We start from the raw sequence: 11,896 nt of genomic DNA, 5'->3' as shown, positions 1-11,896 counted from the left end.
GACAGGTTCGGATACTTACGTAGGCTGGAGTGGAAGAGATATACCGGTTAGAGCACACTGAATTCACCTTGTAGAGATGTATGATATTCTGCTAAAAGATAGGGTCCCGGAAAGTTTGTTGGTTGCTTAGATTAGAGATTAACCACATGAGCCCCTACCGGGAAATGAACCCAGGTTTCCCGCACCAAAGGCACGTAAGCTAACTATATAGCTAGAAGGGTGCCCAGCAAAGAAAAACCGCGCAAAAGGGATCAAACTTTTTCTAACTTCTAAATTTCTTGTGTAAATAATATAAGAAAGAAACCATTTTTCGCGTTAACTTGGATTAATGACTCAATTATGATGTAATGTGGCGTATCTATCTATCTATCTATCTATCTATCTATCTATCTATCTATCTATCTATCTATCTATCTATCTATCTATCTATCTATCTATCTATCTATCTATATCATTGCATGAAGTTTAAATCAGTAAAGAACGAAAGGTTGAATAACTCACGCTTTGATATTCTAAAAAGGAATTTCGTGAGTTTTTCTTCAAGCTTCATTCATTAAAAAAAAAAAAAAAAAATGATGTATATATTGTATGATATTTGCATCTTATCCATAACTTAACTTCTTGGGATTAAAATCAATTAGGTTAAATACTTGGGGTTAAAATCCCTCTCGATTAAAAAAAAAAATGTCTCTTTCCAAATAAAGAATGTTCAACTACATTACTTCTTAGTCCATATCTACCTTATTTAAGAATAAAGATTTGAAGCTAAGACACTGGTTGAAAAACATTTTAGATCACTTAGCAGTGTTCGAAGTGAAAAAAAGCAGAGACGGCATGTTTTATTACGATTTTGACAACATACTACCTATCTAAATGTTAAAATACAGTGAGGGTATGTTGCCTAAAAAATTGCATTTCTATTTACATGACTGAAAACCATTGGAGAGCTTCTCTGTAGTTACGGGGGAGGAGGATATGCAGAGACGTTGACCCCCCCGCCAACAAGTTTTTGAAAAAATCTCCGTATGTTGTATTATAGAGAATTATACACGAAAATTCTTAAAAATCGAGTTTTTATATCAACAAATTCCTGCGGGAAAACTCCCGGATCCCCTCCACTCGACTAAGCGATATTCCAAGCCCCCGATTGTCCCCACAGCAGACAACCCTAAATCCGCCCATACTTAAAACACCATATTTATATGTATTAAGGCAAAAATACACATACACTAATAAGAAAGAAACAATTCAATATGGCACATCAAAATATAAATTAGATGAACTTCTTTGAGGAAACCTAATTTTAAAAACAAAAGGTAGAAATAAGATAACAAAACGTCGGTGTTGTCAACTTAGAAATTATTTTTACATTAGAAATAAAATCTTTTTACGTGCAAAGCTATTCGTAAATTACTGTGTACAAAAATGGATTTATTAAATGTATTTAGGATCTACTCTCCAGTGATGGTATGTCATGATCACTGAAAAACCAGAGGCGGTGTGCTTTCATCACTGAAAAGCCACAGGCGATATGGCATACCATCGCATATTGTCTCACTTTGACCACTATCACTTAGTATACGTACACTAATGTCCAGAACTGTTGTCACATGTCTATAAATATGTTGTTGTAGGAATATAATTTCATAACAAATTCGCCCGGTATTTCTTATAATATTAATATGTGTATAATCGGCAAAGACATGTATGTGGTAAATTTCATGTCAAAAGAACAGTAAATAAGAACAATAAAATGAAAATAAAACTTTCTTGTCCATTTAGCAACATTTTGTTTTACTCATTCTAATTTTCGCATTTATAATTCTTTTCCTATGAAATTTACCACAAATATACATTTCCCGAATATACACATAGTATCAGTATTAAAAGTACCCCGAAAAAATCATTATCAAGTTTTATTCTTACAAGAAGAAAGTTATAGATATGCGACAATCATTTTGGACATGAGTGTACATTACCTGATTTGAAAGAAATTCGTGCCACAGAATGTCCCTATAGATTTCATGCTGCTACTAGCATGAAGGTTGTGAAACAACAGAACGAGTGTAGTTAAGTGTTGATCACATTGTGTATACAATCGCAGGACGACGCCAGCGAATGTCGTGTACAATTGTCTTCAAGCTTTGCGTACCGAGAGGTCGGATGATCATTCCGTTGAATTGCAGCTCGCGTGTTACGTCGTGACAGCGATCCATTAGTGGTATACATGATGTGAAGCAGAGGATTCACATACTCAACCTCTCTTCTTTATGATTTATTGAAGTGGTCGTGGAAAGAAGGACCATTCGGGTCGCCTTAACAGCAGGTCGGTGATGGCAATGCGATGAAACCCGACATGGATCACCAAGTATCGAACTCAGTGAACTAACGAACAATAAACAATCGATTGATGATTATTGATCTACCATCCTGTATTCATTTTGCAATACTACTCCCATCACCTGCTCATTGCTAAGAACATTTTTGGTGGTATCGGGAGGAACTGGGTGGCTACGTGAATAGAGAGATATGATATTCAGCGACGAGAGTAGTTTCTGCATTGCACAGTGACGGCCATTTGCATGTATGTAAACTTACAAATGAGAGGAAAAGTGTAACAAGTTCTCATTCGTAATATACGATACACACTTGACTTTCTGGTTTGACAAGAAAAGGGGAAAAAGCTATATATCACGCTCGGTTCTGGTCTTCATTTAGGTGAGTATGAGTAATGCGTCGTGTATTCGTGATCTCGTAAGTTCTGTCCTCCGACCTTATCTGAATAGTTTCCGGGACAAGAGCTCCCTCTTGGCTCGTATCTGAGCCGTAGTTACCGTATATGCGTGTGGCGCGGGAAAGGCGGGTTCAGTTCCCAGTGGGAGCTCGTGTGGTTTGCACGGACGTTAAGCTATATGTCCACGTCTCGCATAGCCTTGCTGATGAAAGGGACGCTAACCTCTAATCCAACCAATCACAAGCTTTCTGGGACCCCATCTTTCAGTAGAATATCACGAATCTCTACCAAGTGAATGCAGCTCGCTCTTCCCGGTGTATGCCTTCTACTTTTGGCTAGTAGGCATCCGAACCTGAGCCTATTCCGACACGTATGGAGCATTGTGGGAAGACACCTGATCACTTGTTCATCTGTAGCCTTTCTTCATTCCTTTTGTTTTTTTCCACCATACCATGACACTTAGAAAGAAGTTTCATGCAAGAAAATACACAATGTAATACTACTACTAAACTACAGCCATAACACTCATTTGTCTTCCTATTTCTATACTTGTTCTACATAAACGTCCAGCTTTCACCCATTTTCTCTTCTACATAAAATTTGGGGGTGTTGTGTCCCTCTGTTCTCTCTCTACAAATGCCCGTGAAACTGCCTATCATTAGTACATACCCTTCTCACATTTCTTTCCACACGCATGCTGACAGGAATGCCAATTTGATGCGAATCTAACACACTCACGATTTCATAAAACTTTCTAACTATTTGATACTCATTCACATTTTGTTGTTTCTGTTTGAATTTTCTTGTAAACAATCTTTGATAGTGATTTGCGATTTAAATTATGCAATATAACACACACACTATGTTACGCCTAAACACCATTTTCTAGTCTGACGTAAGATGGTGTGAGAGTACGATCGTCCGTAAATTGATCACAGGACAGGAGAGTCACACCGAGGGTCGGTACTGTGAGGTATGCAACACAACCTCGTACCACATACCCACTCGAGTACCTCTTTGACAAAGGCCACTCAAAATTGAACTAAAAACTCATCAATGCGTTCAGGCCTGCCTTTTCATACCCTCTCCTGCCTCCTTCTGCGTCGACTTGGTTGGCGTTCCTCTACTCAATATGCACCCAGACTAATGTATGTAGGTATTGTTATAGGCATAAAGCTAAGAGCCTTAAATATTCTTTCAACTGTTTTGATCAAAGTTTTTGTGCTACAGCCAGTTGAAATCAGAAAAGACCTCACGAACAATATATTAACCTATTTACTGTTAAACTAGTCATTTACAGGTTGATATATGTTTCTATTAACATTAGGTTCAAAAAATTTTCAATATGCAAAAAATAGTTTGACAGATACAAATAATTATTAAACTATGTACGAAGGAGGAACAACAAAATTAGTGAAAACAGCTAACTGGTCCTCGGTAAATTTTTCTTTTTGTTCTTCCCAGCCACTATGATGTGTACGTTTGAAGTCACCTATAGTCTTCCTTATCGTTGAAAAGATTGGTTGAGGATCATTAAGGTGACTTTCAAGATCTAAGAAAATGTCCGGTAAAAAATCTGGAACATCATATGGATACGCATTTATAAAAGCGCACAAACCTAGAACTCCTGAATGTCGCTTAATTAAAGTTCTAATACTAGCAGCATCTGATCGGACGTTTCCTAACAACATCGTCTTACATTTTGTTTTAAATATTTGTAGTAATTCCATTGGGGTTGGTATAAAATCACAATGTAGCAACCCGGATAATACTTCTGCTGCCTTTTCTCGAACTTCCACCCTTTCATCTTCTAATAATTTAAGAACAATATCTGTGACTTGCTTCGTCCATTTGTCATCATTTAAAATGGAGGGCATGTTATAGAAAACGAAGACTTGAAGAAAGCTTAGACTCGTCGCTCTGGCCAACCAGGATTCGTTATTGACCACTGTATCAATTGATGATAAAACATCAGGAATAAATTTGGGCAGAGTGAAGGCTTGTGCCAGCTTCCCTAGCATTAGTTTACAGTTTTGACCAACTTCCTCATCTCCTTTGTAACTTTCAAGTTTACAAGCAATTAAGAAGAATTTATAGAAGTCAGGAACTGTACCGTAAGGTGCTCTATCAATATTTTCAGAAATCCAATTACAAATAGTTTTTAGTAATCTCAAAGCCACTTCTAGCTGATCCGTAGAGAATTGCTCGTTTTCTTGTTTGTTTGTGTCATTTTCTGGCATTTTTTCGTCTTCTTCTGGAAGAACTACTGTAGATGTGACTTCACTACTAACTTGATACAATACTTCTAGCCTAGGGGAAATCTGAGATACAAAATCTGATATATGAGGAGACTTTGCATGAATACTGTCAGCAAATGAAAAATCTGAAAGAAAAGTTGTTGCAAGTGTACTTCCTACGTATTTTCTTATATTTTGGAATGCATGTGTCAAATACGGTATTAGATAATTCAATAATCTATGCAAAAGTTCTGTAACCTTCCATTGTTGCTCCCTCAAAGTAGATTGAAGTGATAGCAACCGTCCACAATCTATGAAAGAAGCTTCGTTTCTTAATGGATCCTCCATTAGAATTTCCAACAACCAGTGATTGCGTTTCGGATCTCTGTTATTAGAAGCAGAAGCAAAACATAAGGACCAATCAGGTATCGTTTCGACTGTCATGTTGCTCAATGCTGTCCTAATTATCGGTCCCAAAAATTCCCACAGAGAATGGACTTTGTCAAATGGCCAAAGCTTGGATCCATGAATTAATCCTGCAATTAACTCAGCTGCACATCTTTGTCCACTTTCTTCTTTCTCAGAAACCAATCTTTCTATGTGAGGTTTCAAGTATATGAGATAACTATCTCCATAATTGCGAAACAAATATTTAAATAGTAGAAATTTGAAAACGTTGAATTTATCGACTCCTTTGTTTTCCTCTAAAGAAAAATATTCAATAAGTTTATTCACTTTTTGCTGATTAGTAAAGAAATAATTTATTTCCTTTTCTACATCGTTTAGTTCTTCAAAAGTACGATCAAGGTTTGGTTGTTCGCTGGAAGGAGCATAAACTTCTAACTCTTGAGGCCAACAATAGTAACCGTAAAAACTTTTATGTACGTAATTTGTATTATCCCATTCTTCCGGAGTTTTGGGACAACAATTACTGTCATATTGTATCCAGGCGTTATCTGATCGATCTCCAGAATGCATTGTTTCAGTTGTTTCTTGGAAGGGGGTTATTTTAATCTTCTTACGACGTCTCTTTTGCTGTTTTAAAATAAAAATTATAACGAGTATAGCGATTTTTCTCAGCTCTAAACTATCATCAATCAGTGTATTTAGAAAATACCTTGCAATATTTGAAGGATAGTAAACCTCGGGACGGACAAGATTCCGTATGAAATATATAGCTATTTCACGTTGACGCCAATGTAAGTTTCCATTTTCAATTATGTATAGCAATGAATCTAATATCGTGAAATAATAATTTTTGTTTCTATTGTTTCTCTGTTGAAGTTTGCTGAATGCAGCTTCAATATCCGATTCAGGTACCATTGGCAAACATGGATAAGGAGAGGAATTCTCATTCCACAACACTTTAGCAGCCTCCAAACATTTTTCAGGTATCCCAACCTCTATAGTTATAGTTAAAAAATTGATATAAACAATAATTTGTACATTCCGCAATAAATTAATTACAGATAATTTGTCTGAGGGTTTGGTTTGAACTATTGCTGGCCACAACGTTGCAATTGTTTCCCAATCAGATGTAGCTATCGGGTTTTGTCGTGGTCCCAATAAAATATATAGGGCACCTTTACGTTCATGATGTTCGGACCCCTGTTCCAAACTTTTAATTATATTTGGTATAAACATCCGATATGAATATGGAAAATAACAGAAGGACATGAACAAAACTTTCTGAGCCGCTGCTCTTACTTCACTGTAACGACTTGTTCCAAGTTTATAAAGATTCAAGATTATTTGCCTGTGAGTTGGAGTAAAGTTTATATTGCAAATTTGTCCTAATCTGATTATATGTTGTATCATAACTCTATGTATATATAATGATCTTAAACTTCTTTTCTTACCAATTAGTTTGTCTTCTATAAATTGTTTCCTAAAATAGTATGCTTGTATATATAAGGATTTTATGTTTATTTTTGTATCAATTATATTTTCCTCTATAGATTTTTTGTTCCAATAATATTCATCCTTATCACCATCAAGACATCCAATATAATTACGAAATAATATCTCTTCATAGACGTGGATTACTTTGCAGAGAACTTTTGTGTCATCCTCCCTACAAGTAAGTAACTTATTCAGGAGCCTGTCCATACAATTCGACAGTTCTTTACGAATATTGTTCCCATTTGGCATTGTTATGGATTTACTCTCGGCTTCTGCACTATAGTAAACACATCCTACGGATACACAACTGTCTATTAAAGTTATAGGTTCTTCTTCCCAAAATGGAAGTATATTTTCACATCCAAATAAGTTCCATATTAAAAATAAACTTTGCTGAAGTTCTTCGCTTGATAAACTTTCTTCGTCACGCACGAATTTCAAGATGCGATCAATTTCAGGAACAAGATATCGGTTTACAATATCTTGCACGCACACTATTTCTTCATTGTTAGGAACATGCCATTCAATTTTCAAATCACTAAATTTAATGAAATGTCCCCACTCTCTAATAGGCAAGTATTCACTTATTGGTCTATTGAAACCATTACAAAAAGAACGATCTTCAATAGGGCTAATTGCTGTAAGAGCGCTCAGCAAATTGTATAAAACTTTTCCTGCTAGTTCGTATCCTCTTTTACATTTTAACCGCAGAGCACGATCAAGTATTTCAACAATTTGAGGTACATATCTTATTAAATACTTTCCGTGACCGGTTACACATTTTGATAATATAAGTAAGTTGAAAAGCAACTCTTTACTCAAATTGTCTTCACTTAATATTTCTTCAGGTTCCAGCAGAGAGCGAATAGTTCTACATATTTGGGGAAGTAGAAGTTGAAAGGCTTCTTCTGGGTTTACTTGTACGAAACATCCACACAGAGAAGCTAGTAGACTAGCAGCACAGTTTTGTTCTAAAATAGAACGAGTGATAAACGACTGGAATTTTCTCAGCGCTGACTGATATATTGAGGGAGAGGATTGGAAAAGAATAGTTAAACCTATGCTTAAAATCGAAGCTTCGAATTCGCATTTATTATTTTCGTCAGCACCTAATGCTATATCTTCTATATTGATGATGTCAATTACGACGAAAATGCGATCGAAGAACTCTAAGACAAATTCTTCAAAGTTTTCTGTTTGCAAGCATAAAGTCTGTTCTTCTTCAGTTAAATCAAACCAGTAATCACTTGCATTTGAAGAGTCTACAATAGGAATCATGCTAGTTAATATGTAAATAAGCAGGCAAGTAAACTTCAATTTTTGAGGGTCGTTGGGGTCAATTCCTGGTAGTATTCTCATAAGTAACGGTATAACTTGTGTTCGTCCTCCTTCGAAATTAACCAGTGGTCTCGCAACCGCTACGATGCACTGTATAGTAGCTGTTAATTTTAGAGGCTCTGTTAATGATTCAAGACTAGAATCTATCTTCTCCAGAACTGATGGAATGATCACCTGAGGTCGTAAAGTGGCAAGATGTAGCAGTGCTTGGTTTGTTCCAACACAACCCATATGAGAAAGCAAATTTTGAATCGCCACAAATTTTACACTTTCAACAAATCTTGTGATATCATCCTCTGTTAGTTTATGGGTTTCAGGAATCGATGTGGTCCACGATGATGTCTCATATCGTTCCCTGTGTACTCTATTAATGAAAAACAAAGGCAATTTTTCCACCAGTCTGTCTAGTTTGCTCATCCATGACCCAGAATTTGCAGGGTAAAAGTACGATTCTAAGGATTTCAATAATTTGTCTAAATACGTTTGAGTAGAGCTCTGTCCTCCTAGAGCGGACACTATCCACAATGCAACAGATGACACATCAAGACAGCATTGTGAAGATCTTCCGATTTCTTTGTACGTTACTGGCAGATCAAGGCTACGAAGGAACCTTGTAAACATAATAGGAACATAGGGTTCCCAATCAATGTAACCAATATTATAATGTGCCAATCGGGCCATCAACCACATTAATTCTTTCTCCCAGCTAGCATTATTGTGAAATACTTCCCATATTTTCATCATTTCATCAAACCACAGCTTATAGCCAGCACGGCTTTTCTCTGGTGGAAGGGAAACAGGTAAGAATAATTCAAAGTTCTTCATTATAGTACGCATTGAATTTGAAAACGGGCACATCATAGGCCTCCATTCATCAAGCATTTCTTTTGTCGCCGACAAGGGAAAGTAATGTCGTGCTGTGCGAATCAAATCGTTAAGAACGCTATACAATGTTTTATCTACAGCATGCATCAAACCATCATAAAAATGATGTGCTGGAGATTGTGATTCAAGAAATAATAAATTTAGGATGTAGAATGGTAAATATTTGATCATTCCTAGTTTCACATACGACGAATTTGTAAACCTTTCGTATAAATCGAACAAAGGTCTCCAAGGTAGAGTTAAATCATTTGGAGACAGGACATCCTTTTTCTCTAAGAGCAACACTAAAACGTACCCAAATTCCTGTACCAACTTTGGTTCCAGGTCCGGTATTGTCACGAGCTCAAACATCAAATGAATAAATTTAATATGATCATCTTTAGAAAACTTCAATCCATAAAGTTTGATATAACTCACTAATCTATAAGCCCAGAGTTCACATCCTGGCACCAGTTCTCTCATTAGGACTGCTTTCCCTAGATTTGCTTTGATTGAAGCAAGGAATCTCATCGACTCATCGTCCAATTTATCAGCATACGGCAACAAAGAGTTGTAAGGATTTTCTTTCTGTGGTTTAAAACCAAGCATTTCGATGCGGCTTCTGGCAGCATCTTCGTTTTCTTCGTCCATTGATTACTTTAAATGCGGTTAAGTAATGAGATGATTATAATATGACGTAGTAAATTTTCATAGATTGTGCTGGAATCATTATCGTAGTGACTGCATGACATAAGTAAGTTGTATTTTCACAGGAAATTTTAAAATAAATAAATAAGTAAATAATACCACAAAATTACCTTTGCTTTGTTGTTGTCACTAGGAATTGTCAATTTTTAACAATGACTGATCACTTTCCTGATGTTTTACGAAAAGTAATTAAGAAAATTCTCGCGGAAATATTACTAAAATAAGAATAGTTTATTGTGTCTATTCGCTATATGACACATAATAGAGGTTTTATTATCTTATTTTTGTTATTGACTAGCATATATTACCCGCTTCGCTGGGTTGAAATGAAAATTTAAATGCACAACTCCATATCTCATGTGTTTAATACCCGTGAAATATGCTTGCAGTAAATGTTAATATTATATCGCCTGTCATTTATGTTAACCCGCCGAGTGACACGGTCATGCGGGTTGCATATAAATACGTTTATTTTTACCTATGATGAACTAACAAAGGATTTGTACGTTATGGACACTTGAATGGTCAATTATCTCAAGACACTGGTAATTAAAAATTAAAGTGATATGATAAAAACCATCTAGGGTCCAAATCCTAATAACCCCCCAAAAATGAAAGAAATTGGTTCAGCCGTATTAGCGTGATGAGGGAACAAAGGATTTGTACGTTCTCTTTTATATATAAGATAGAAGTAAATGGATACATGAGACAAACATGGTTGTTTGTTTGCTATTTAATGCACTCTACCCTGTAGACTGTAGCTGAAATAAATAAATAAAGTTTGAAGGATGTTTTTAGGAGAAGATATAACGTGAAAGATTTTTATTATATTGTTGTTGTTGTTATGTGTATACAGAGCCGTAGAGAGAAATTTCGGCGCCCGGGGCGAAGTAGAATTTGGCGCTCTCTACACTTACCATATCAAGCTATTTCTTCCTTTTTCTTTCTTTTTTTTGCATATAATAGAAGCAGCATTTGCTGTTATGCTAGAAAAAAAAAACCCTTAGACCAACCAAAATTGTTATACCCCCATAATAGAAATGCAACACTTCCTCGAAGGAAGGGCACAATCCTTTAAACGGGTAGACCATAAAAAAAGAAAATGTTATGCTATGTTGATTTTTTTTTTATCATGCTGCTTGGACAGACCATTGTAAGGCTAGTTTTAGACGAAAGCATTTATCGTAGCATTTCTCGTAGCAGATATGCTGCCAAATATCTCATATAATATTCTATGGCATCAAAAGTATATTGTGCTTTTACACGGTAGCATTTTGTCGTGACGTAGCAAACAAATCACTGGAGAAGAGCGCAATTATGGCTCAAAAACTAAAAGCAGATATTTCAGTCACTATTTCTTCTAAAGCCCTTTTTCGCATATGTTTATTATGATACAAAGGACTTTTAACGGTGCAGTTATAGTATACAGATCCATATATTTTAAAAGTTACAGAATAAATTTCTAATATTTTAATAGAGTAGTGTATAAGTAATGGAAATAAGGTGTGCACTTACATCTGAAATGCGTATTTACGTGGAAATATAGAAATTAAAGTCGATCCTGAAATGCACGTAATCTTCAATAAGCTGCCATAAAATTTTGCAAATCTGTAATTTCCACATTTTCTATCGAGAACAGAACCCAACCAACCCCTTCGGGGCTTCTAACCCGTTCCCACTACTGCTGCTACTACTACTACTACCCGTTCCTACTCCTACTCCTATTCCTATTACTACTACTACTCCTCCTCTTACTACAATTACTGCTACTGTTACTATTACTAAGTACTCCTACTTCTACTCTTACTACTACTTACTCCTCCTACTCCTACTTACTTCTACTGCTGTTACTCTTACTACTATTATTACTTCTCCTCCTCCTCCTCCTCCTCCTACTACTACTACTACTTATACTATGGATCCGTATAGTAAAACTACACGTTGCCACCTGTTAAAGTGAACCTGCACCGGAGAATGCAATAGCACACCTCAGAAATGATTGCTGAAGGTACAATAAATAAAACGAGAATTTTTAAATGAATTTCTGTGTGGATCCGTATAGTGAAACTGCACGCTTTTAACTTTGTACAAACAAGGATGTTTCTCATATTTT

General features: G+C 35.9%; 1 pseudogene; it reads right to left on the bottom strand.

The window, feature by feature from the left end:
* Nucleotides 1-4,039: 4,039 nt before the first annotated feature.
* LOC145688851 (proteasome activator complex subunit 4A pseudogene) lies at nucleotides 4,040-9,897 on the bottom strand (annotated as a pseudogene).
* Nucleotides 9,898-11,896: the final 1,999 nt, after the last annotated feature.

The sequence above is a fragment of the Thermobia domestica genome, chromosome 1 (genome assembly GCF_964235325.1).
Source record: "Thermobia domestica chromosome 1, izTheDome1.hap1.1, whole genome shotgun sequence".
Classification (NCBI taxonomy): domain Eukaryota; kingdom Metazoa; phylum Arthropoda; class Insecta; order Zygentoma; family Lepismatidae; genus Thermobia; species Thermobia domestica.
The sequence above is the reverse complement of the archived record's forward strand: the minus strand, read 5'-3'. Positions and strand labels throughout refer to the sequence as shown.